A 27108-nucleotide genomic window follows, 5' to 3' on the forward strand; every position below is an offset into this window, starting at 1 on the left:
TCAAAATAACGAAAATAAATGTATAATTAGTTAAATGAATTTAATAAAAAAATTATACAAACATTAAAATTTGCGTTCCGAAGACTTCTATCGTCCCTTATTCTTGATTTACTTTGTAACTGTCTAAGGAATTTCACTGGGGCCCATAATTTATAGCAGTGAGGTATTACAATAAGTGATATAACGGTGTTCTGAACATGTAATTACAGTACATATCAGCTTTAGATTGATCTCTGAGCATAATTGGGTTATGAAAGCACTGAAAACTCAAAGCGATAGTCAATCCACCAAGAAGAGTTCGTCTGTATTAAAGCCAAGTTTATAATAACGAGTTACCTATATGATTTTTGAAAATTTTCAAGGTATAGACTTCAGCAAAATATAAATTTTGATAGTTTCGGGAAGTAGAGCCTCAAGTCATGAAGAATAATGTTTATTTCATGACTGTTGCTAGAGATAAAGTCTTAATAACGGTATTCTCGACCGAGTCTTATTTATTTAACGTTTGAGGGACCAATTATCAATAATGGGGAGTATTCTGGTGTAGATGAACAAAGATTTTTTGTTTATATTTTCAAAGTTTGACTATTTAAAAATATGTCTAAAATAGGAACATCAAACTCGTTTTTCTCGAAACTGTCTTTTTCAAAATAATCCCACGATTTCTAAATTATACTGCACCGATTTACGATTTTGGAGAGTTTTTTTTATACTCTCGCAACAAATGTTGCTAAAGAGAGTATTATAGTTTTCTTCACATAACGGTTGTTTGTAACACCCAAAACTAAACGAGTTAGATATAGGGTTATATATACCAAAGTGATCAGGGTGAAGAGTGGAGTTCAAATCCGAATGTCTGTCTGTCCGTCCGTCCGTCCGTCTGTGCAAGTTGTAACTTGAGTAAAAATTAAGATATCTTGATGAAACTTGGCACACTTATTTCTTGGCACCATAGGAAGGTTGCTTTCGAAAATGAAACGAACAAAATCGGTCCACTTCCACGCCCACAAAATGTCGAAAACCGAAAACACATAAAGTGCCATAACTAAGCCATAAATAAAGCTATGGAAATAAAATTTAGTATGAAGGATCGCACTATAAAGGGGCATATTTGGATGTAATTTTTTTGGGGAAGTGGGCGTGGCCCCGCCCTCAAATCGGTTATTTGTATATATCTCGCAAACCAATAGAGCTATATATGCCATACTTTCTGCAGTCGTCTTTTTTAGCCATTTCCTTATACAGTCCAAAAATGAAAGAAATTTGATCATAACCACGCCCACCTCCCATACAAAAGTTAGGTTGAAAATTACTAAAAGTGGGTTAACTCACTAACGAAAAACGTCTTCTTCTTCTTGACTGGCGTAGACACCGCTTACGCGGTTATAGCCGAGTCCAAAACAGCGCGCCACGCATCTCTCCTTCTGGCAGTTTGGCGCCAATTGGTTATTCCAAGCGAAGCCAGGTCCCTCTCCACCTGGTCCTTCCATCGGAGTGGAGGTCTCCCTCTTCCTCTGCTTCCACCAGCGGGTACTGCATCGAATACTTTCAGAGCTGGAGCACCTTCATCCATTCGAACAACATGTCCTAGCCAGCGTAGCCGCTGTTTTTTTATTCGCTGGACTATGTCTATGTCGTCGAATAACACATACAGCTCATCGTTTCATCGTCTGCGGTATTCGCCGTTGCCAATTCTTAAGGGACCATAAATCTTCCGCAAAACCTTTCTCTCGAAAACTTCTAGTGCCGTCTCATCGGATGTTGACATCGTCCACGCTTCTGTACCGTAAAGTAGGACGGGAATGATGAGAGACTTGTAGAGTTTGGTTTTTGTTCGTCGAGAGAGGACTTTACTTTTCAATTGCCTACTTAGTCCATAGTAGCACCTGTTGGCAAGAGTGATTCTGCGTTGGATTTCCAGGCTGACATTGTTATTGCTGTTAATGCTGGTTCCCAGGTAGACGAAATTATCTACAACTTCAAAGTTATGACTGTCAACAGTGACGTGGGAGCCAAGACGCGAATGCGCTGACTGTTTGTTTGACGACAGGAGATATTTCGTCTTGTCCTCGTTCACCACCAGACCCATACGTTTCGCTTCCTTATCCAGTCTGGAGAAAGCAGAACTAACGGCGCGGGTGTTGTTTCCAATGATATCGATATCATCGGCGTACGCCAGTAGCTGTACACTCTTATAGAAGATTGTACCTTCTCTGTTTAGCTCTGCAGCTCGTATTATTTTCTCCAGCATAACGAAAAACGTCAGAAACACTAAATATCACATAAGAAATGGCAGATAAAAGCTGCACTCAGATTTTTTTACAAAATGGAAAATGGGCGTGGCGTCGCCCACTTATGGGTTAAAAACCATATCTCAGGAACTACTCGACCGATTTCAATGAAACTTGGTTTGTAATAGTCTCCTTACATCTCAATGATATGTTGTGAAAATAGGCCAAATCGCTTTACAACCACGCCTGCTTCCTATATACCAGAACTTTGAAGACAATCTGAATCGTTTACTTTACAATATATAAAGTAAGTACTAGTGAAGATATCGATGCAGAACTTTGCACAAATACTACGTTTATAGTGTGGCAGCCCCATTCTAAAAATCGCCGAAATCGGACCATAGGTTTTTAAGGTCCCATATATCGAACACGAGGACCTCGGTGCTTCTAACCTAATATTATGGTTTCCAACTTTCAATGGACTTTATACAATATATATGACGAATATGTGGGTCAAATTGTGTATTATATAATATTAATAAAGTTAAATAAATAAATTGCGAGAGTATAAAATGTTCGGTTACACCCGAACATAGCCCTTCCTTACTTGTTATAAACTTCTTTATCCGAGGAACTAGTCTCACCCACAAATGTTAAATTTTACTATTTAAAAAATCGAATCTGTTTAAACAAAAGGTCAAAAATGTGGTACAAAATTTGTTTTTTTTCAGGCAGTCGCCATTTTGCGAAAATAATATTGTTTCAACATTCCAAAGATCCAACCATAGCGACATTTCTCTAGGTTCATGATCTTTTTTATTCAGATCGCTAGGAGGGTTTTGGAATCACATGCCAAGTTTTTGAGACACTCCACTTCAACAGCTGCCGCCTTAAAATAATTCATGCAGCTGTTAACGATATACATACATGTATGTATATTAAAAAAAGTTCGAAACACATGTTTCGCGCTCAAAGGAAAGCTTAGCTTTTGAATAAATATGTAAGTTTAGAAGACCATTATCTGATTATGGCATAATTTCAACATAAGTTTCCGTATAAATATGCATAAGTAACACGCAACAAACAACCGTAATTCAATATTTATGACACCGTTAATTTTCAACATATTTTTGTATGCAAATTTCCAAATGTAATTGTGACTCCGAGCCACCCGAAAGCATGATAAGGAGCAAACTTTTTCAAAACTTTTCCGCTAAAAAAATTATTGAACGATTTCATGCGGGCAGCAAGCAGGCAACAATGATTAAGTATGCGAGCAAAGCAAGAATATATAGATACAGTTGCACATACAAACGCACATTTCAAGCACAAATAAGAAAATCAATATTCGAAGAAAATGCAAACAGAAGATTGCGCTGAGGTGAGTGAGGAGTGCAAAGCGGATAATGTGGCAGATAAGAACGTGAAACTACCTGAAAAGTAGACACAATTTTCTCAAACGAATGATCTTAAAGTGCTTAAATCAATAAAGAATTTTTGTAAATGTTTGGTATTACACATACATACATACATACATGCTTATATATAAATATATATATGTATGTATGTGTCTAAGTTAATTTTAATACACTTTTGTACAAAAAAAAAACCATTGTAACACGAATACAGTTAGTTAGCCACACACATACTTATATATTTAATAACCAATATTTGCGCTTCTGTTTCCATAAGCAAGCATATGGAATGTATTATGCATTGGTATATGCGTGTGTCTGTGTACTTGTGCCTTTGCTCACCTTTGCGCCTGCTGCTATGCTTTGGCCCTGCTGTTTGTCGGTCTGCGCGCCGGCAACGACAGGATATTTGCATTTCACACATTTTGTGCAGACTTTACACATCGTACCGGCAAGCAGCAATAGTAGTAAAAGCAACAACAACAACAATGCATGTGCAGATTAAAATGAAAATTACCATTTTCATGCTGTTTTTGTTTTATTTTTTTTTTGTTGTTTTTTCCTCTTGGTCTTTCGTTGGAAAATCTGTTTTCACTAACCAAACATGAATATCTACTTTTCCTCGCACATTTTTACATACATACATATGTATGTGTGCGCCTGCTAACTGCATGCAGCTCATCGCTGTTTATGGTCTGCAGACATCAATATGGCTCCTGTTTTGACGCTCAGCACATAATTAGATGAGCTGTAAAACAGTCTCTATTGTAAGATTATTGCTTGCCGTTGAAAGCGACGCAAGGTCATTATTGTGTATTTAGGTGTTTCGTGGTTTATACCTACTTGTCAAGAGTTCCTTAGGAAATTTTGCTGTGCGAAAAGACTGAAACTTATATTTTTCTTCAGTTGACTTTATTTGTTGTTGTATGTAGCGTTTAATTGTTGTTGTTCCAAGTTGAGTCATTTATAAGTGAAGCTTGTGCTAAATAAGAATTGATCTTACGAGTTGTGTTTAAAAAATAACGGGAATTTTCGATTTTTCGGAAAAAATATTTATTCATTCGTCTACATTAATGTTGCCGCCCTCAAATTAGTAACCATTCGCTATTAGGCATTTATGCCAGCGCGTCTTCCAATCGTCGAAACACTGCTCTTACTCGATTTTTGCGAAAGCTCTTTAGCTCTTTCAGCGATTTCTTGAAAAACTACGGCCCTTAAGGTTCTATTTATTTTGAAAATAGGAAAAAGTTACACGGAGACATGTCTACAGAATATGGAGGCTGGAGCCTCGTTACAGTATTGTTCTGGGCCGAGCTCATAAAAACACATCTATGTTTACTAAGTACTATGTAAAAAATAATGCAACTAAAAATTATATCGTAAAATCTTGACAAACGAAATTTAACAAGTAAGGAAAGGCTAAGTTCGGGTGCAACCGAACATTTTATACTCTCGCAATTTATTGAAGAAATTTAACCAATACATATATGCGGAATAAAGCTCACCGTATTTTTGAAAAACCTATAATTAGGTATATGGGAGCTAGGAGAAGATACTTTTGAAAAACCTACAATGAGGTATATGGAAATGTTATGACCCGATTTTAATAATTTTTGGAACAGAGACACACTATTAGAAGAAAACAATTTCCTCTGAATTAAATTGAGATATCTGAGAGCTTTACCCATATTTTCGGTTAAAATTTATCCTCAGGCGCTGAGTTCAACATGTTCGATATCTGGGGCCTTGAAAAGTTATGGTCCATTTTCGACAATTTTTTCACAAGTGAAGCCAGAGATGATATGCACTAATTGTGTAAAGTTTTATTCCGTTATCTTCATTGGTTCGTTATGTTTACATTATAAAGTGAAGGAATAAGATGGATTTCAAAATTGAGTTATAAGGAAAGTAGTAGTGGTTGTGAACCGATTTCGCCCATTTTTTGTCCGTGTTATCAGGGTGTCAAGAAAATATTATATACCGAATTTCATTCGAATCGGTCGAGTAGTTCCTGAGATATGGTTTTTGACCCATAAGTGGGCGATGTTGCGAGATTTATACTCTCGTAATAATTTTATTGAGGCGATCTTATTATAGAACCCTAAGACCTAAATTTGGAAAAAACGACAAAAAATTGTTTATAAAAAATTCTTGAGAAAACCGCCTTGTCTCCAGTGCGGCAAATACTTATAAAATACAACTTTAATTTAACTGTTTGGGAGTTTCTTAAAATTTCTGCGTAAAAACACTTGCGAATGCCGCTCATTTGTGAAAATTGCTTGAACATTCATTTTCACTCAAGCAAAAATTTCAAGTGTTGCGCGGTGTGTACGCAATCTGAATGAGAAAAAATGTGCAACAAATCAGCAACATTGTAGAAATGTTGTAGCCAACATTGTTGACTGCCTGCCTGCCTGCCTAACAGCGCGGTTGTTGGCCCGCCGCCCTCGCGTCGCAGCTCGTTACTGGCGCTGGTTTGTCAGCGCGTTTATGCGCATATTTACTGTGTTAACATAAATTCTTGCTATGTTTTTATTGTTTTTGTTGTTTTAGGTTTCTTTTATTCATATTAAAGTGTTGCCCCAAACGAATGGCAATGCAAAATTTACAACGCCAACCAACCAAATGCGCGACCAAACGAAGCGTTTTTCTTTTTCACATTGAAATAACGAAGAATTTAACTGCCGACACACAGGAGATGCACAGTGGATAGGCAGCAAGTGGCGAAGGAGGTGGAAGAGTGGTGTGAGTTGGAGGAGTGGAGTGGAGTTGACGGTGGGGAGCGCTTTGCACGAGCGCTGCGCTGAGTCAGCAGTATTACGCCAAAGCGATTGGCAGCAAGTGACTCCAAATGCCACTGTGTTGGCAATAACAACAACAACAACAAATGCGACTGTTGCCAATTCACAGGCAGGCAGCCAACACACACACACACAGTCGTACTCAAATGGGTAGGTAGCGCATGAAAGCGAATTGTGTATGCACGACGACGAGGAGGAGCAAGGACGAATGCTGAAAGTGTATGAAGTCGGCAGTCGGCAATCGGCTGTCGGTGTGTGTGCGTGTGTGTGTGGCAGTGTGTTGGCCGATAAGAGTGAATTCCATGTGGCAGCAATGGCACATAAATTTTTTATGAAGCCGCAGTGGAGCGAAAGTGGTGAAGGAGGAGCGCGCCACAACGAACTTAAGCAGCGACACAAAAGCGAAGTTGAAGTTGCATGTGAATGAGTAAGTACCACACACACCAACAACAACAACACAAGCACATATTTACCGCTTTAAAATATATGTATGTGCATAATATAAATTTATTTCGTGTGTAGGCAAACGTGTTGGTGCCAACCCTTTAACCCTTTGATGACTTTAATGTGCATAAGGATCCTTTCCGGGAAGGCGCTTGTGTGTTGGCCGAAAATAAATGAAGCAATAATACGGCTCGGCGCGTAAGGTAGAAATATTGTTATTGAAATGCAATTTAAGCGCAAACGGAAACAAACCCGCATTGAGAAGATACAAAAGATCCAGTGCGAAGCGAGTGTGTGAAGGAAGTTTCGCAAAAACTCGAGATTTGCCGTTAATTATGGAGATTATTGTCGTGCTATTCCGGCCGAAAAGGTAACCACGGCCGCCAGCTCATATGCAAAGGTATGCCGAAAACTAGGCTCGGTCGCGCTGTAATTCGAAGAATTTGCATTTGTTGGCATTTCAATTGGCAGAACAAATTGGCAAATCGAAGCCTTCACGCTTTAATTCACAACTTTAGTTACACAGCTTACTGCTTGGAGTGTGATGAGAATAAGAGCAAGAAGATAAATTAGTTGGGTTAAGAACTTACAGTATAACTCGAATTTGTTTTAATAAATAAGGTCGACTCATGGTTCCTAAAAGGACTGATTAGTGAACTGAGTCTCTAGGAAAACATTAAAAACTCTGAACGGTAGAGTAATATGACAAAGAAGAGAGTAAGAGCTGGTAAAAACAACAGGACCACTCCGAATCCCTGGACTCCTCTTCCAACTAAAAGCAATTTGCTCAAATCAATATGAAGAAGCTATGTTTTGTCGTTGAAAAACCGAAATCTTTCATGAGAATCGGACCTTTACGACCTCCTTATTCAATACCTATCCATAACAGATTTCTAGAAACTCTAAAAACCGTTGAAGAAACCTTACAAATATTCCCCTATTTAACGTGAACGTGTTTATAGATTGTACAAAGAATATAAGAACTATTATAAACCTACATGTGGGCACATCGTTATGCTATTGTGGTTTACTACTGGATAGGAGGGCCTCGGCTGAGCAGAGCAAGCTGGGCAAGCGCTGGTCAGTCACTAGTACTTGCGCAGTTACCAGATCCTTCTGGCCTAAGGTGAATCGTAAAGAGGTCTACGGAGCTTTTCGCTCTTAGCAAAGTTCACCTCTCCTTAGCCGACATGGTTCTATCTTCATCCCTTGATCCCATCGGGATCCAGGCAGTTAGGTTAAATATCTTACCGGATGCTAGCTGTAGATGCTGTCTGAAGCAGAACGAGGTGGAATCATGTCATCAATTTCTTCTAGAATATCACGCATTTCCGAGACAAAGATTTCTCTGGTCGCACTTTTTTCGAACAACAACGCGATATACATAGAAGTAAAAAATCTCTGCAGATTTGGAGTAGGTTCAGTGTGCTTTGTCGAATCTGAATACCTAGTCAAGAGGGTTCCTTGTTCCTACCTTCCCAAATGACTGTATCTCATAGTCTAAATGTGTGTTCCCTTTGGGGAACAGCCATATAACCTAAGCAACCTAGCTATTAACACAAGACTGCCTAAGCATTTCAACGGCAGCCCACGTACAAGTAACAGTCCCTTCAATTTGTATGTCAATTTGGCATTCTAAATTCAAATGTTCAGGCAAACGCCCTCATAGGCATACTAACAAAAGAGAAATTGCTGTGCTATCACTTGATTAATTTTTTAATCAGACATTCGTTTTCCCCCAAACACTACACGGAGTCTTGAGAAACCAAACTACTCACTTTAAATTCACCAGCATTTGCCGCTTAATAGTTGCCAGCGCAGACTTGTACTAAAACTTTTCAACTCATATACTCGTATATACGCTCGGTAGACGAGGAACCATTATACACATGCTGTGAGGGTATGACAACCAGACGAGCGGAGGGTGGATGAAGTCTATTTCACTGCTGCTAAAGCACTTGTCAGTTGCGTCGCCGCCTGCTTGCCTCCTGTCTGCTCCGACAGCCTTCTATGAGTTCTACACTCGACACACTCGGCACACTCTCTATTCATATGTTAATTTGCCTGTCGCCAAACTACTCTATGCTACACTCCACACCAACAGAGTCAAAGTCTCAACTCCATTGTTTGGGTGGCATTGTTTGTCTTCGGCTGTAGAACATGAGAATGCTTTTTGGCGTTCCTTGGCGGCCGCCGCCAAGTGAAGGTGTGGCGCCTGGCATGCCTCTTTCTTTCAACGCTGGAGTCGCGGCGATATGCCAACACTGCGCGCTCATATTCATATTCAAATGATGCTAAGTAATTTTCTCTAATGAGATATTAAGTAGATAGCTACGAAAATAGTTATTAGCTTTTTATGGTTTTGGGGTAGAGGGGAGGAATTGTGAGTTTTGGGGCATGGTATGCAAGAGTGTGAAGTGAGATAAAGTGGAATTCGCACTGTGTTAGGTGTTTAGGAAAATAGCCGCAGTAGCAATCTGATTATATTTAATGTGATAATATTCAGCACGTCAGAGTCATTGAAGATGACCGGGACTTATATTCGTCGGATCATATATTCGTCGCATCTTTTTATTTTGAGAGGTATTACACATAAGGTTTATGATTATATTGGTGCATTGAATCTTCAATTAATAAGACAAAGAAAAAATCGATCACGAAAACTTGCTGCAACAGCCTTGAACTGATACCCGGTAAGAATCATTCCAGAACGTTTATGGATAAGACTACTGGAAATCGGTTAAATGAAAGCATCTGCGGTTCGCAGTTTTGTTCTTACTTTTGAATTCTACTGCGAGGCTTTCCGTACTAGAATTTAAATTCAAGAGGGCTAATAAGGCCGGAAAATTTAAGTAGTAGCTTCATATTAAAGAGTTTCAGTTATGATAGACGATGGTTTTCGATATTCAGAGGAGTCCTAAAGTGATCTATGGCAATTCTATGTAAGGTTCAACTTGGTATTATTGACCCGCTGTTGGTTTTTTTGCTTTTCAAAAACTAATAATTCAGAAGCGCAATTTTTACTGGAGAATACAACCTTAAACTATTCTTTAACCATTATCTTTTGTATTTTCTTAGAAAGTAATGCCTAGACTATCTGGATAGTGCTATGTTATACCGATATTGTGCCTCCAGAAAGTGAAAGCAATAAAAATTAATAAGCGTAATTTATGAATAGAGTGCATTTAGTGCTCTATAATCTCAAATCACATTAAGTACGCAACAATCCATCAGTATATATTATAGGATTAACAACCTCATTCATAATTTTTCAAAATTTCTATTTTTGAGTTTTTTTTTTTTTAATACATTGCCGCATATGTTCTCTGCTTTACTTAAGAAGAATCGTTACCGAATTTAATATTCAACAGAAACGTGCAATAAAACATTAAATTGGAAATCAAAGGATCAACGCGGTAACCAAGCGCAGAGTACTTCAGAGCGGCAGCTGACAACGTCATAAATGAAAAAAAGGTGTGGGAAAAATTAGACACAAAATTAGTGTGTTCGGGGCACTTCGACTGCTAAGAAGTAAATGTTTTTGAACTACTTAATTGTCTGAATCTCTGCTCTCCGCGTGTCGTGCAGTAAAATCCTTTTATCATATTAAAAGAAAAAAATAAAAAAATCACAGCGGCAATAAAGATTTTATTAAATGTTTTTCCTGAAATTTTTTTTCTTCCCAATCTAATTTAAATTGTATACTTTCAGATTGTTGATATTTTAAATGGATTTTAAATTGAATTTACAATCATTGAGAATTCCGGTGGCGGCGCATACAGGCGCGGGACCACAGAGAGTAAGGGCGCAAACAAAGGTGCCGTGTTGGGTTGTTTACTTGTGAGTGTGACTGAGGCGCGGTTGAAGCGCGCACAAATAGCTGCCACGAAGAATATGGTTCATAAAATAAGGCACATAAAAAATAAACCATCAAAGGGAGAGCAAAACGGCAGAGCAGATGAAAAAGTAATAAAACGAAATAAGGGCAAAAATAAAATATGAAAAATTAAATAACATAAAAATAACACGAAAGCTAATAGGAGCAAACGAGAGATGGGAAAAAAGAAGATACGACAGACGAAAGCCATAAAGTGTCGAATATGGCAACAATGAATATTTTTTCGTGCTTACCACACGTAGTGGTGCTAGGAAGCCGCTAAATAGCGCTGGTAGGAATATTATTAGTTTGAAATAAAAATGAAGAAAAACCAAAATTACTTCGGAGCTTATAAGGTAAAGTGAAATTTTGAAGAATCAACCTAATATGTCATAAATATGTATTATTGATTAGGTAGGAAAGATAATATTGAAGCCGTATACTAAGCTCAGGACTCAAGCTCAAGCACCGACATAAAATTTAGCTTTGTAATAGATCTTTTATAATAGATCTTAAATACTGAGTGAGAAACTTTAAGGGAGAGATCTATCCTTAACATGTTACTCTCAGACCTTTGTATACCCAACAGTATAGAGTTAGAGAACCCAACTTCTCCACTTTTAGATGTTCCTAGAACGTATTAAAAGTGTCCGAGGTCGATAGTACTGAATGGTCCGTCAGAGATATGAAGAACTGAAGTTTAAAATTCTTACGGAAGTCTTATTCTCTTAAGAGGTCTCGTAAGAGATACTTTCAACTGCTTTCTCTGGGTAAGGTCCATCTCAGCGTGAACATTGGTGTGCTTACTGGACATTATCCAATGGACACCCATGCGTTGAGACTTGGGATCGTGCCAAAGTTGCCAAAGCTGTATGGAGGAAGGCGAGGTGGAATCATATAAACATTTCCTTCTTCATTGTTCAGCTTTTGCCAGACTGAGGTTGAAACACCTCGAAAGGCCCTTTTTCGGCGATTCTAGCGAATTGGCTAGAATTGGCATTAGCCGTCTTAAGAAATTTGTAACAGATTTCAAGCGTTTTGCAGAATCTTAAGGGTCTTTGATCCACTGGGAGTTTTACTGGTATCACAATGGATAGCGCTAAGCTGTCTAAGTGAGATCTTCTGTTTTTGCAGAGATCTGCCGACAAACCTAACCTAACCTTATTCTCTTTGGTCACATCATAAGAACTATATTCATTACTCCAAATATTCCGAACTGAAAAGCTCCATTCAGCGCCTACAATTTCCTACAGACCATGGACCTTAGTCCTGCTACTGTTATTGCTGCGTCTGTTCTGATTGTAAGTAGCTTGCTTTACTTGCTGCTCGTTTGGTGTTGTAGCAACAAACATGCTTTTTATTACCTTTAATATGCTTGTTGCTGCCACACACATAAGAAGCGCAGACGGCCAAACAGGCATGCTGCATAGGCGAACTGCTGGCAACATTGTGTGCTGTGCTTGCTGCTACATTTTTGTGTTGGAGTTCATGGTCGTTTAGTGGCAACAACAACAACAAAAACTCGAGCAACAGCCAAAGGAAGAGCACCAACATGTTGCCGGTATATTACCTACTCGTACAACAAGTTGATATAGTACGTCTGTGTGGTGTGTGCTTGCATGTTGCAAGTTGCTCGACAAGTTTGCGCAAATATGTTGCACACATGTAATAACAAAACAATAACAAATGTGGCTTGTGCAACATAAAAGAAGAGCATAAAGTGCATAAGTAAGAAATAAGGAAGCAATCAGTCGCCGGCGATGAACAGGCAAGCAGGCGAGTCAGAGAAAACTGCACCAAAAGAACTGGGCGACATGAGTTTGTAATATTGATTTGCATTTCTTTGTAGACAACATTGTTTTTTACAAGGAGCACGGAGAATATGGGGAAACGTGAACTTCGATTTTGGCAAGGTAAAGCAGGGGAAGAGCTGGAACTTCTTGGTTGGACCAAGTTGCTGTTGCAAAATATGGAAAGCGCACGAAAATAATCAATGAAACTTGCATCTGATTCAATAGATTCAAGCACTACACATTACAACAACAACAATGACCATCGACCTTAGTTGAAATTACCATAAATTGCAAAGCAGATTCAGTTTAGAGCTCCAGAGACCGAAGACGCGCCTTTGTTGTGTAGAAAAAGTCGCTTACAAGGGAGTAAACCCTCAGTAGCAACAACAAAAATTAAAAAATAAAATCAGTATAAAGCAAAAACACAATAAAATGCCAAAACGGACGAAGAAAATAATCACAACAAATCGCGTTCGCGTGAATGCAAAGTGACGACGAGTGGGAGTGCAGACGCGCGGCACTCAATGGAGCAAGGCGGCGCTGACGCTGGAGTTGAATGTATGGCTGGTCGCCGCCGCCACTTGTCGTGCAATCGAACACATGCATATGAGAACACTCGTGCACTTACGCGAGTACTACAACGAGTTCGCCATGTGGTGGCCAACAATCGCAAGCGAATGTTTGTAACTGAGTGTGTGTGCGGTGCGAGTATTTACTGTTGATCGCGCGTTGTTGTCATAGTCGCTCGGTGCGCTCACTTGTTTGCCGAGGTACACAGCGACTTTATCTCGTTTTTTTTTTCATTTTTTTCATATTTTATTGCTACGTTCGTTGGGTTCGTTTTATTGTGTCAGGTCAGTTCAGGCATTAAATAACAGCGAGGGAACTTGAGGCATGGTTGAGAAAAAAGAAATAATAAATAAAAACAACAACAGATGACGCCAAATGACAGCAGTAAAAAGGCAAAAAACACAAAACGAAAACAATTTGCAAAGTTGACGACAGCCAGCCGCACAGAAATGAGCGCCAAGAGTGAGGGGAAAAATAAATTAGAAACGCACACCGAAGTACAAACAAAAAAATAGCAAAATCACAAATAAATTAATAAAAGTTAGCATTGAAATGGAGAACAAAAATGCCAACAAAAATGGAATAAATGGAAAATTAAATGAAATAATACGCGAAAGCAATCAAGAGCATAAATACCGGGGAGCAGTGAGTTGATAGGAGAGGTAGCAGGCAGCAGCAGCAGCCGCCGCAATTTATGATGGAATTGAATGCAAGCACTACTGCTGATGGTCGCGCATTGGGACACACTGAGCACTCACCGAGTGCAAGAATAGATTATGAAGACAGATAATGTAGCTTCAGCAAAAAAGAAATGAAGAAAAAAGCGATGAGTCTTCGGGTAAACTGTGTGAAGGCTGACACTGACACACTGCTGGTGTGTTCTTTTCTTGTTGTTGTTGTTCTTTTTTTTTACTGTGGCACAGTAATATTGTTGTACACGATGTTGCCGCAATTGATGTACTGCTAACTGCTTTCATTATAAATCTCTATCTGTGTGTTTGAGTGTGTGTAAAACTGAGCATCCGAGGTAACATCTTCGATAATAATTGAATGCCGTGACGAGTTTAAGTGATGTAATATAGTGTCGGCACTCATTTTTAGTGAGTAAATGTGAGTAATAAACTGAAAAAAAAAATATTGCAGAGCGGCTGCTATACCAGAAATCTATAAAGTGGTGAAGAGTTCTTCTTGGTTTTTTTAGAGTTCGTAATAGCTGTCTTGGATTTACCGATCTTTGGAGAGTAGCGAAACGAACAAACAACTAGTATAAATCGCGTAAAGTGGTATAATTGCATATTAGTATCACTTCACCCTTCCGCCTTTTTCCCTTTTGAATTTCGCGGAGAAACGTTCCGGAAGATTAATGGTGTTTTGGAGGATGGTACTCTATAACTTCGAATTGCGGCCGATTTCAGAGCGGGTGAAAATGACACCATGGATAAGCCAGCCGGCGGAAGACCTGTGACGACGAATACCGAACAAATAATTGTAGACATCGAGTTAACATCGAAAAAAACCTTCTGGACCGAATCAACGCCTGCGATATGCTGCTGAAACGGAACGAACTCGACCAATTTTTGAAACGGATGGTGACGAAAAATGTATCAAGCCGGGACTGACGGCCAGGAAGGTTTTGCTGTGTATTTGTTGGGATTGGAAGGTAGTCATCCACTATGAGCTGCTCCCATATGGTCAGATGCTTAATTCTAACATCTACTGCAAACAACTGGACCGCTTGAAGCAGGCGATCGACCAGAAGCGTCCAGAATTGGCCAACAGGAAAGGTGTAGTGTTCCAGCAGGACAACGCCAGACCACACACTTCGGTCGATGACTCGTCAGAAGCTACGGGAGCTCGGATGGGAGGTTTTATCGCATAAACCATATAGCCCGGACATAACGCCAAGTGATTACTACCTGTTCCTATCAATGGCGAACACCCTTGGTGGTGTAAAGTTGAACTCAAATTGGCTTGTGTAAAGTGGCTGTCCGAGTTCTTCGCAAGTAAGGAGGTGCGCTTCTACAACGGGGGTATTATGAAGTTACCGTTTAGATGGAAACAGATTATCGAACGAAACGGTAACACTTTTTATAAAGCATTGAATAAGGAAGGAAGGATTGGAAGGGAGATATTTTCCAACCTAATATATAGAATAGCAAGCCGTTATAGCACTTTAAAGAGCTATCCACATACTCTCTCGTATTAAACTTAAGTATATAAATTTTTTTACTCTCAGAATTAACGAAGACGACTTAATAATTGGATTGAGGACAGAAAGATATTACGGAAATAGAACATACCAATTGAGCCTACTTTTAAAAATAGATTTTGTGAACTATTTTAAGATGAAATGTATTCAAAGAGCATTGAAAATATAGAAGAATAGTAGGACAGTCGGGGTTTTTTCTTTGAAAACGGGTGATAGATACCACTTAAGTTCTATATCGAGAGTTATATGCTTTCCAAAAGTATAAGTTTATGGTTTGACGTCTCAGAAACGAGAAGTCGATTCGAAAAAGTCCAAATATTGCTAACATGAGTGAGAATATAAACAGCGCGTAGCATATCTTGGCTATGCACCCACTATCTGGTACCCGCATCAGATCGCACCCCATCAAGTAGATAAAGTCTAACGCAAAAAAAATTCACAAAACTTAATACACACGCATTCATTTAAGAAGAGTAGACTTAAGTAGACGCATTGTCTGCCGGTATTTACACATTAACTTTTGAAACACGGATGGCACAACAACAATGACACAACACAATAATGTTTTGATGATGATGTTGATAAAATGCCAACAGCAGCGAGGGCACCACACAATAAAAAATACAAAAACAACAAAAATTGTGTACTACAAACAGAGCAAAAAAAGTGCAAATAACTAAAATTAGCACAACGGTAAATAGAGAGAACACCAGCAGCAAGCAACAACAACAGCTAAGTGGCAGTAGCAGTTAAGTAGCGAAGATAATAAAAAGCGGCCAAATTAGAAAACAGACAACAAAGTGTATCTACGAATAATAATAAATTGAAAGAAATAAATAGACACGAAGATTTCCTGAATTCCGTGGCTGCTTACTCGCCGAACACAGGTAGCTGACAACTGAATAGAAATTGTGTGCGAATAATAATTATGGCAAAGCGTGCAAAATAAAAGTAATCAAAAGATAAATAAATATTCTGGCGCGAAGGCAGCTGGAGCTGAGAAAAGATGTACATATGTTGAAGAGAGTGGAGGGGGTTTCAACACAATTATTATATCATTTATAGATATGAAGATTTGGTGCTATGATAGTTTTGTATAGTGGCGGTGGTAGTTTTGTGTTCCTTGGCACCATAAGAAGGTTAAGTTCGAAGATTGGCGAATCGGACCACTGCCACGCCCACAAAATGGCGATAACCGAAAGCACATATAGAGCTATAACTAAGCGATAAATTAAGCTATGAAAGTGAAATTTAGTACAAACGATTGTTCTAGGAAGGGGCATATTTAGATGTAATTTTTTTGGGAAAGTGGGCGTGGCCCGCCCCCTACTAAGTATTATGTACATATCTCGTAAACTACTGAAGCTATATCAACGAAACTTTCAGTAGTCGATTTTTTCAGGCATTTCCTTATATAGTCCAAAAAAGGGGAAATCGGATTATAAACACGCCCACCTCCCATACAAAGGTTACATTGTAAACTACTAAAAATGCTTTAATTCAGATTAAGAAGATACAGAAGAGCTGCACTCAAAATGGTATACAAAATTTTAAATAGGCGTTGTTCCGCCCACTAATGGATCAAAAACCATATCTCCGAAACTACTCGACCAATTTCAATGAAATTCGGTTTGTAATATTTCCCTTGCATCCCAATTATGTGTTGTGAAAATAGGCCAAATCGGTTCACAACCACGTTACTTCCTATATACCAGAACTTTGAAGAACCGTTTACTTTAGAAGTCAGCACTAGTGAAGAGATCGGAACAGAACTTTGCACAAATACTACAATTATAGTATGGCATCGCCCTTCTAAAAATCGTCAAAATCGGACCATACATTTTCAAAGCCCCATATATCGAACATGAGAACTTCTGGGTTTCTATTTTTTTTACCGAAAATATAGGTAAATCTCTCAGATATTTTTAAGAAATTCGGAGGGAATATCTTTCTTTTAACAATATGTCTCCGTGCCTAAAATACGTGAAATCGGGTCATAATTTCACCTAGCTTCCATATACCTAATATTAGGGTTTCCAACTTTTAATGAACTTTATACTATATACATATATGACGAATATGTGGGTCAAATTGTGTATTGTATTAATAAAATTTCTTGAATAAATTGCGAGAGTATAAAATGTTCGGTTACACCCGAACTTAGGCCTTCCTTACTTGTTTTGTATTCGAAAAGGAGTAGAAATTTGGTGATTTTCGAGCGGATTTGTGATTCTGAACCGGATGCAGTCACAACATCGAAAAAAATTTACTTTTTTGGTTTTCACAAGTGAGAACTTACTAAGTAACAATATTATTGTGAGATTTATTGGTGACTAACTGTTAATTACAACATTGTCCCTTAACAAACATATAGGTATTTACTTAGATATAGCCTCTTATTGACTACCTTAGCACGCTTTAACCGCATCGTAAAATTATCCAAACTATATTCATTGCAAAAGTAAGAAAAAAAATAATATTCAATATTTTTATGACAGAGCGCAAATAAAAGTGCAAAAACAACAACAACAAAATATTAATATTACTCAAGTTGTAAAATTAATTTCACACCATTTAAAAAGCAATTAAATTTGACACGAACCGATACCGGAGATGGTCGAGCAGCAGACCGCAACAAAACCACTGAAAAATAGCCATCAACTCAAAATATTATTAAACACATTGTACATACCATACATAGATAGATAGATAGAGAGATGTACACACAACACAGTCGGGATACCCCACACGAATACCGGAACCAATGGGCGTAGAAAAATAATAAAAAATACAACGATGCATACAAATGTCTACAGAAGTACGAGTATACTATCTATGTAGCTATATTGCAGTGAGACACACAGAACAGACAGGAGGCAGGCAGACAGATAGACGGACACGGACAGAGCGTACAAGAGTCGCACAGCAGATGTTTGGCTAGTTGAATGCATGTCAGACAACATGATTGTCAATTCATAAACAAAAAAGACTCACAAGACTCGCACAATTTTACACAGAAAACAAGTAAGCGAGTAAGCGAGTGAGAGGGAAAAAAGTACGAAAATTACTATAACTGTCAATCGTATGAAAATTTGTTTACACTTGAATGGCTTTCACGTATATTATATCTATGGAGATGGACGTAAAGGAAAAAGTAAGAAATTTTAAAGTATTATAGCACTCGCATGCAGATGTGGGTCAGAGATATGCGCTCAAATAGAATTGGGTAGTTGAAGATACATACATTCTTGGAAACATATTTATAAATCTATATATGTAAATGCTTATGGCTTGCCGATAATGTTTGTGTCGTCACACTTAAATGTACAGAAGAAGATTAAATTATTAAGCCCGAAAAGCGGATTAAATTATTAAACGAAAAGTCTGAGAGTCCAGTAGTCGGTAGACCAGTAGTTTACAACGTGAAGAGAAGATGCTTTGCTATGTGTGAATTTGAATATGTATTTTTACGTAAGAATACCAAATACAATTTCAAATCATTGGTATTTCTTGTATGTATTTCCACATATTTTTGGAATGAAAGACTGAAGTAAATTTACAGCCAAAAGAATCAGGTTTTCGTCACATCGACCAAAATTAATCGATTAGCATAGAATAACTGTATCTTTATGTATAAGATTAACTTAATAATGAAAATGATAGGATTATGTTATACGAGTTGTGTTCAAAAAATAACGGGAATTTTCGTTTTTTGAAAAAATTCTGTTGAACTTCCATAACTCGAACTGCTCTAACTCGAAGTTCTCCATAACTCGAACTCTTGTATTGGCAATAGAAGTCAAATTTCATACAAATTACCTTCTGTAACTCGGAAGTCTCTCTAACTCGAAGTTTTTTTGTGGATTATGGTGATTCGAGTTAAGAGAAGTTCCACTGTATTTATTATTTCGCCTTCAAAATAGACGCCATTCGATTTTATGCACTTCTGCCTGCGCTTCTTCCAATAGTCAAAGGACTTCTCAAACTCGATTTTTTGGGATAGCTCTTGGCTCTTTCAGCGATTTCTTGTATGTTTGTAAAACGACGGCTCTTTAAGGATATCTTAATTTTTGGAAATAGAAAAAAGTCACATGGAGCCATGTCTGGCTAATGCGGACGTGGGGCATCGTTACTGTATTATTTTTGGCCACGAATTCAGGAACAATTAACGAAGTGTGAGCTTTTAGCAAACGAAAATCGCAAAGCTCATAAAAATACGGCTGCTGCAGACAAAGTAAGCAATGAATAAGCTAAAAAAAGTTCTCGTATTGTAAGATGGTGGACGCTCTTTCATATACATACACGAGTAATGAGTATATTATGGCGGTATTCTGGTCTAGGATTTTGAAACAAAATCATTTTTTTTGCATATTTTGAAAGTTTAGGCTTACAAAAATGTGACCTTGGAAGGATTTTTAAAAAATCCAATTATTTTCGGAGATACAGCCGATTTTGTGACGTGGCGTCCGAGCCGGCCGAGCGGTCTCCTAAACTTTAAACGCGTTTTTCTAGAAACTACTTTTTTTTGGGTTGGTTGACATGATATCTCAAGTTCTACTGAACCGATTCCTTTGAAATTTGATATATGTATATCTTCTTTATACAATGCTCTATCGTGTTTGCCTTGGATTTCCAAAAATTTTGATTTGAAGTATTTTTAAAAATTTTGAGAAGGTCGAAAAAATCGGGTAAAATTTTTTTTTTTGTTTCAAGTCGACGCCATTTTGTTATTATTATTATTATTTTTTTTTTGAAAATGGTCAATCCGATAACGACATCCCTACTAATGAAGAATCTTCTTGTTTTTTGTGTTTTAGACACACCGTTTTTTTTTTGAAGTCCCCCCACTCCACCGGCCCGTATCTCGACGAATTTTGTTTTTTCTTGCAATTTTTTTTTTATATTATTAAAATGTCAATAAAAAACATATAAAAAAAATGGATAGTAAAAATGTTTTTCATTTTTTTTTTTATCTTAGTTTAAAAAATGCCTAAAATTCATGCGTCTAGACCAGAATACCTCCACTTTATTTCAGTGCACAGGTCTTGGATTTTTTTCAGACAAAAATTTTGATGACGTCAGTTGAGCACTTCTTTACAGAAACTATATTTGAAAGTTAGCAAGGTATTATAAACAAGTAAGGAAGGGCTAAGTTCGGATGTAACCAAACATTTTATACTCGCACAATTTATTTATTTAACTTTATTAATATTATATTATACACAATTTGACCCACATATTCGTCATATATATTGTATAAAGTCCATTGAAAGTTGGAAAACCTAATATTAGGTTAGAAGCACCGAAGTCCTCATGTTCGATATATGGGGCCTTGAAAACCTATGGTGCGATTTCGGCGATTTTTAGAATGGGGCTGCCACACTATAAACGTAGTATTTGTGCAAAGTTCTGCATCGATATCTTCACTAGTGCTTACTTTATATATTGTAAAGTAAACGATTCAGATCGTCTTCAAAGTTCTGGTATATAGGAAGTAGGCGTGGTTGTGAAGCGATTTGGCCTATTTTCACAACATATCATTGGGATGTAAGTAAACTATTACAAACCAAGTTTCACTGAAATCGGCCGAGTAGTTCCTGAGATATGGGTTTTGACCCATAAGTGGGCGATGCTACGCCCATTTTCCATTTTGTAAAAAAATCTGAGCGCAGCTTCCATCTGCCATTTTTTATGTGAAATTTAGTGTTTCTGGCGTTTTCGTTACTGAGTTAACTCACTTTTAGTAATTTTCAACCTAACCTTTGTATGGGAGGTGGGCGTGGTTAATATCCGATTTCAACTAGTTTCTTGGTATGGGGTGGGGTACGTAAGAGAACTAACTGCAGAAAGTTTGGTTTATATAGCTTTATTGGTTTGCGAGATATATACAAATAACAGATTTGGGGGCGTGGCCACACCCACTTTCCTAAAAAAATTACATCCAAATATGCCCCTTCCTAGTTCGATTCTCTGTTCTAAATTTTACTTTTATAACTTTATTTATGGCTTAGTTATGACACTTTTTGTGTTTTCGGTTCTCGCCATTTTGTGGGCGTGGCAGTGGACCGATTTTGCCCATTTCTGAAAGCAACCTCCTCAGGGTGCTAAGGAAAGTGTGTTCCAAGTTTCATTAAGATATCTAAATTTTTACTCAAGTTATCGCTTGCACGGATAGACGGACGGACAGACGGACAAACAGACATACGGATTTTGACTCGTCTTGTCACCCTGATCATTTTGATATATATAACCCTATATCTAACTCGTTTAGTTTTATGACTTACAAACAACCGTTATGTGAACAAAACTATAATACTCTCTTAGCAACTTTTGTTGCGAGAGTATAAAAATATAAACTTCAAAGGATAGATCAAACACAGAAGAAACTATAAAAAATACAATTTTCTATCAAATAAAATCGTGCTTTTAAAAAGAAAGAGAACTCACATTCCTTGCCGGTTTACACGTATGTAACTGGTCAAAGATCAAATAAAAGCGTACAATCGAAATTGAAATTGACAGGCTAATGTATTTTCCAAGCACACAACAATTACAATGCCAATAGCAACAACAACACACTTTCATATAAATAGTATGAACAATATGAAGACAAGTTGCGCAACCACAGGCATCTTAAATGCTACATACTTTTGTAAGTTGTTGTTGTTTTCGCAATAATTCCATATACATATCTTATTACATTTTTTTTTTCATTTATTTGCAACGCACATTCCATGCCGGTTAACCGTAGCGTTTGTCTATTTAGCCATGGCATTCCGCAGGCCACAAATTCAACAAACCACACACGCCCTTACATACGATACAAACTAGCTTTGGACCTCTCTGAGGGGCCAAGTGAATTTACAAACTGTCCGACAACCACCTTTCGTCGTTCCACTCTAGAAGAAATACAATTTCATCAAACACCAAAGTCGTATCTTTCATTGGTTGTGTTGTTGTTGTTGCTGCTGTTGCTATTGCTATTGCTATTGCTGTTGGCCCAGCAACCAAAGTAAATCAAGTGCAAAAGCATTGCTACGATTACAATTCATTCATTGGTTGCAACAAATTTGCTTTTATTTTAGCAATGTTGAAGCGAACATTTCCAGCCAACACCAACAACAACAGCAACAAATGTACTTAGGAAGGAATTCAGCATGTCATGTTGCCTTTACACATTCGCTTACTATGGTAACTAGTTTATAGCATTGCTGTTGGAATACTGTATGTTTGTGTTGTTGTTGTACGGTTGTGAAGTGAGAAATTGTCCCAAGTCTCAAGTCAGTACGTGACTAGGAACATTATTGTTTGCTTATCTCACTTAATTGCTGCTGGCTACACTTAATATGGTTCAAATCGAAATAAGTAGAACGATAGGCAAACACACACAACAGCAACAATCCAAGAAATAGATAAACACATACATATAAACATATGTAGACACTGAAGTTACATATAAGAGACAACTAAAGCTATAATAGACACTATATAGTCTTCGAAGGCAAAGTGGCAATTGTGTGCTATATAGCAGCAGTGAGCGTGAGAGTGTAAAATGATAGCGCTACACGACGGCGTATGTCCAACCAGGCGCATAGCATAGCACGGCACATAGTATCGAAAGAATTCCTAACCACTTTCAGACAGCCAGTAAATGGCACTGCTGCTTTATGCCTCATCATCTATTTCATTATCGTCGTATTTACTCTTCTAGATAGCTACATATAGACGAACATGTGCGTGAACTACACAGTTCGGCAGGCAGTCAGCCAGCAGCTGAAAATTACAATGTGGCACTTTCTGTTATTTAAATTGCCCCGGAGCATGCTTTTGCTTTCTGTGGTTAATCAGATTATTTTAATTTGGACTGCGGGACAATTTGGTTTCTTTTTCTTCCATGCCATCGAATTTGCTGTTGACAATTGCTGAGAAGTGTGGAAGTTAAAGTGAGGTAGACACGAACATTTCCAAGCATATTGAAGTACATTTAAGAACACATTTGAACGAAGAATGATCAAAAATAGTTCCCAAAGCTAAGACAGTCTAGCATGCTTAAAATTTTCAAATGGATGTGGAAAATATAATCTAAAGAAGGTATCGTTAGAATATCGATCCCTTCCAGATTTTGTGAACTAAATGGAGATGGCCAGGCGGTACGATTTTTATACTAAAACTGTAAGAGCGAGGGATCTAAATGTGAGAAATGGCACCACGATATAAACTATAACTAAGAGGATTCTAACTTCGAGAATTGGTGCCAGAACGATAGAATAGCTCCTCTAAGCAAAGCAATAGTTCTCCGACTAGAATGACCTAATCGGTTTCAGATATCTTCTAAATAAGAAAATTTTATTCTATATTTCGCAAAATTCACTTTTTTTTAAGAGATCCAGAATTAGAACAGTAATTTATAGAGTTGAATGAACTACTACACTGTTACCCACTTCAAAGCAAGATCAATAGCTTTGGTAGAAGGGCGATTGTCGAACTTGTTTAAGCTTCAAACAATTTGCATAGGTACAAGAGACCCTAACTGCTCTTCGTATACTTTTTTTATAAATACTAGAGGTAGTGCGCCAGATAGTAGTATACAAGTTTTGAAAAAGAAGGTTCGAAAAATGGTTTTGAAGTTCGAAAAAATATGTATATCCTAAAGGATCCTCTCTAAAGGATTAATATATAAAGATATTGCACTGTACGCACAATTGCATAAAGAAGAAAATGCCGTAATTAATATTATTTTTTTTTAATATTTTTTTAAAGAACTTCAAAATTCGAAAACTTTGAAAATTTTTTCGAACTTCGAAAAAAATTAATATATAAAGATATTACACTGTACGCACAATTGCATAAAGAAGAAAATGCCGTAATTTATATTTTTTCGAACTTCGAAAATCGAAAACTTCGAAAAAAATTCGAACTTCGAAAAAAATTAATATATAAAGATATTACACTGTACGCACAATTGCATAAAGAAGAAAATGCCGTAATTAATATTTTTTTCCAACTTCGAAAACTTTGAAAAAATTTCGAACTTCGAAAAAAGTTTCCATTTTCAAGACTAACTTCGAAAATCGAAAAAAATAGTATAACTCATTCTGCCAAATTTTGCCGTCTATTGTTAGAGACTTATTCGTCGATTGTGGAAAAAATAACAGAAAATTTTGATTCGGTCAGAAAAACTTCGTGCTTTAATCTGACGGTCCCGAACCGTGAAGCATAATCGTTTATAATCATTCTAGTTAAAAATAAAAAGTTCGAACTCTCAATAAAATACTTTTAAATTTTCTTTCCAGTTCCAGTTACCTTCTACTTGTGCTGCCAAAAATTTATACGAACTAGAGTAGGGTTTTTAGTTACTGTCCAGATCTCTGAGTTACTTCTAGCTAACTTTGTCAAATAATGCTATGACTCATTCAAATAGCATTTCTCTTCATCTCTCTTTTTTAACTGAAATGCATTGTAACAATCCATATCCATATAGTATTTATGTACCATTATCTGAATATGTTTTTTTTATATAGCACACAATAGTATTCGTTCCAGTTACGTTCCCCCTACTCTCTTCTCACACACACACGTTCACTCCAATTCCAATCAAAAGCATGCATTTGGCCCGTTCGTCCTTCCTACTCTTGTCGATGTCATCAATCTTCTTAGCTAATTGTTTACACGCCGCATGTGTTCCCGAGCGCTGTGACCAACCAACCAGCAAACGTACAGATACACAAACAGACAGACAGCCAGCCAGACATGCGGACCAAATGATCGTCGAACTATTCAGCCATGATTGCATTCACGATTTTCACCGTAAGTAATCGTACAAATATATTTTTGGCATTACCCCCTGCTTGCACTCAATATATGTATGTTCTATAGTATAATAATAACAACAATGAGCTTGCTTCTCAAATGTCTTTTCTTATTTCTTTCTGCCGCATCACACAAGTTATTATCAACCGAATTCGGTTTCCTGTGACTGCAGCGAGCATATTTTGATGTTCTGTGTTTGAGTTTTGAGAGTGTTGAGTGTGTGTGTAGGCGTGTCCTAATGATACATTTTATGTCGATCTGTCCGCATGTTGATTTTTTCATTGTCATTTATTATTGTTATTTTTGTTTTTTCTTTTTTTGCCTTTTTCAATTTCTCCACTTTGTATTTTTTCTGTTTGTAAGTAAATATATAATTAATGTATGTGTGTCTTCAGCGTGTTGCATTGGTTTTATCTGACTCGTCTTGCCTGTTCTTGCAACATGCTCTGCAATTCCATACAATTTTTCGTGGTTGTCATGTTTCAGTAGTCATACTGCTGTCAATTGTCATGTGAGATCTTATGAGTATACATATGTACATATGTATTTCGGTCCGTCAGCTGTTTGCTGGCGTAATTTTTTGCGTTTGTCAAATTTTAGTTTATTGTATTTCTTTCCTGGAAGTTTCAGTTTGCTATTTCCGCTATACGAGTTTGACCGCAAAAATTGTAGGCGTTGTAAAAGGAAAAGTGGGCAGTGGCTGAACGAATTGCCAGCGCTGAGCACACAACTGTCAGTCAGTCTAGCAATTAGCGTAGCCTTGAAGGGATATAATTCTACAAATTTACGGTATAAACTCGAATTCAAGGTTTTCTGCCATTCTTAGTAACTTACAAGGTCTCACCTTTGAGTATCTAAGGAACTCAGAGTTTAACTTCACGTTAACGTAGAACCGCTTTAAGCGATTATAGCCGAATCCACCAGAGCGCGCCACTTGTTCCTCCTTTTTGCTTTTTGGCGCCAACTGGAAACACCAAGCGAAGCCAGGTCACTTTGCACTTGATCTTTCCACCGGAGTGGAGGTCGTTCTCTTTCGTGGCTTCCTCCAGTGGGTACTGCATCGAACACTTTCAGAGCTGGCTTTTCATCCATTCGTACCACATGACCTAGCCAGCGTAGGCGCTGTCTTTTTATTCGCTGAACTATGTCAATGTCGTCGTATAAATCGTACAGCTCATCGTTTCATCGTCTGCGGTATTCGCCGTTGCCAATGTTCAGAGGACCATAAATCTTACGCAAAACCTTTCTCTCGAAAACCCCAAGAGTCATCTCATCGGATGACGTCTCATCTGCACCATAAAGCACGACGGGAATGATAAGTGACTTGTAGAGTTTGACTTTGGTTCGCCGAGAGAGTACTTTACTTTTCAATTGCCTACTCAGTCCAAAGTAGCACCTGTTGGCAAGAGTGATTCTGTATTGGATTTCAAGGCAGACATTGTTGGTGTTGTTAACGCTGGTTCCCAAGTAGACGAAACTATCTACTACTTCAAAGGTATGACTGTCAACAGTGACGTGGGAGCCAAGATGCGAGTGCGCTGACTGTTTGTTTGATTTTGGCGAATAGTTTGAGAAAATAATCGAACATTTTTCATTCAATGATTAAATTTTTGCTTCAAAATAAAGCTAAATCTGTAGAAACCCCAAAAATCATCTGAGGTGTTGAGTGCTAAACACCCAAGTGAATGATAAACTCGAGTTTATGGCACAAAGTGGCTCAGTTATAATTTTCGAAGGGTGTTCTATTGCTATTTGGTCTACTTTGGTTCCCAAAAACTCAATTCCTAAACGCAAAATTCTTTCAAAATGGTTTTTCAATACTTTTCCAAGGATTCTTCAAATGTATTACACTGAAATGAAACAATTATCTTTCCAACAAACCACTACCAGTGTACACTACCTAACGTCTTGTGCAAACACAAAGTTCAAATTGAGTTCATTTGTTGCAAGCAGCCATT

At 37.6% G+C, this 27108-nt stretch overlaps 1 protein-coding gene across 1 annotated transcript in view; it reads right to left on the bottom strand.

Annotated features, from left to right (window-relative positions):
* LOC105217340 (zinc finger protein jing) overlaps positions 1-27108 on the bottom strand; it is a 262663-nt gene that overhangs the window by 39751 nt on the left and 195804 nt on the right. The window lies entirely within an intron of this gene.

This window comes from Zeugodacus cucurbitae, chromosome 6 (genome assembly GCF_028554725.1).
Source record: "Zeugodacus cucurbitae isolate PBARC_wt_2022May chromosome 6, idZeuCucr1.2, whole genome shotgun sequence".
Taxonomy (NCBI): Eukaryota; Metazoa; Arthropoda; class Insecta; order Diptera; family Tephritidae; genus Zeugodacus; species Zeugodacus cucurbitae.